The sequence below is a fragment of the Mastomys coucha genome, unplaced genomic scaffold, assembly GCF_008632895.1.
Source record: "Mastomys coucha isolate ucsf_1 unplaced genomic scaffold, UCSF_Mcou_1 pScaffold1, whole genome shotgun sequence".
Lineage (NCBI taxonomy): Eukaryota > Metazoa > Chordata > Mammalia > Rodentia > Muridae > Mastomys > Mastomys coucha.
The window spans coordinates 56,645,342-56,646,547 of NW_022196891.1; the positions used below are offsets into that span (position 1 = coordinate 56,645,342).

At 45.6% G+C, this 1,206-nt stretch overlaps 1 pseudogene; it reads left to right on the forward strand.

Moving 5' to 3' along the window:
- The first annotated feature begins 343 nt into the window (after positions 1-343).
- LOC116070747 lies at positions 344-878 on the forward strand (annotated as a pseudogene).
- The last annotated feature ends 328 nt before the right edge of the window (positions 879-1,206 follow it).

Genomic DNA, 1,206 nt, shown 5'->3' on the forward strand with positions numbered 1-1,206 from the left:
AAAATAAACTTTTCTGCAATAAAAAGAAAAATGCTGACTTTATTTTTATAAAAGCTCATTAAATAGTTTTGGCTTGAGATGATAACAAAAATTTCCAAAATGGCTATTCACATATCTCTACCATTTTTGTGCTAATTATTTATACAAAGCACATCTTCTGCACCAATGCCTAATTAATTCTTTATGTCAAAATAATCAAACACTTCCATCTCATCAGAAAAAATATGCTTTATCTTTAATAAGGATGAAAAGACTTATATACCAAAGAACTGATTAAGAGTCTCTTTCTTGCTTCTTAAGAATAAACGTTTGGGCCCATCCACGTCCCAAGATTGGCTGGGCTATGGCGGTCTAGGCTCTGTGAGAGGAATTGGACTCTAAGTGCCTCCAGCTGCTCAGTGACCAAGGAACTTGAGGCGAAGTGGGAGGCGCTGAACGCCCAGGTGGAGGAGGGTTGGCTCTCACTTGCCAAGGCTCATTATGCCATGGGAGCCAAGTCAGTAGGGCCCTTCAGTATATCCTGCGTATGGAGCCTCAGGTATGTGTGCATGCCAGTGAGGCCCAGGATGGACCCCAGACCTTCAAGGTGATCAAAGCTGATGCTCAGGTTCCCGAGGTATTTGGGGCCTAGTGAAGCATCTCTGAGCAGGCGTAAGGGCCCTACCAAGGCCAAAGACCCTCTGTAGTTCCTCAAGATCCCTTGAACTGGTTTGGAATCTTGATTCCTCACAGTCTGCAGCAGGCCCAAGCCAGCTTTTGGGATGGCCTAAAGCTGGCTGCAGGTATAGCCAGTGTCCAGACTCGCATCAACTGAGGTCAAAGTCAGCTCCGAGGCGTCCAGAAAAAAACTGAAGGAGTTAGACCCTGGACCTTCCTGATCTGCATCCACTTTGCGAGGCACTGAACACAACAGTCATGGATGCTGCCACCTTACCTCAGGCCTTCTTCTTTTATAATTAGCTCTTACCTCAGCTGATACCCCTCCTAGAAATGGCTTTAGTCTGCACAGTTTCCAGCTTCTTGAAGCATGAAGTTGAGTTATGAGGTTTGATGAAGCAAGCTGAGCAGTGTTGAGAGCAACTAGTTCTAGACCCATGGTCTCATAGGGCCTTCTTCCCTCGAGCAAGGCAGTGACCTAGTGAATAACATTTCATTAGCCAGCTGGAATAATGAAGTCCTGCAGGAATGGTGACAGGGAAGAAAGGG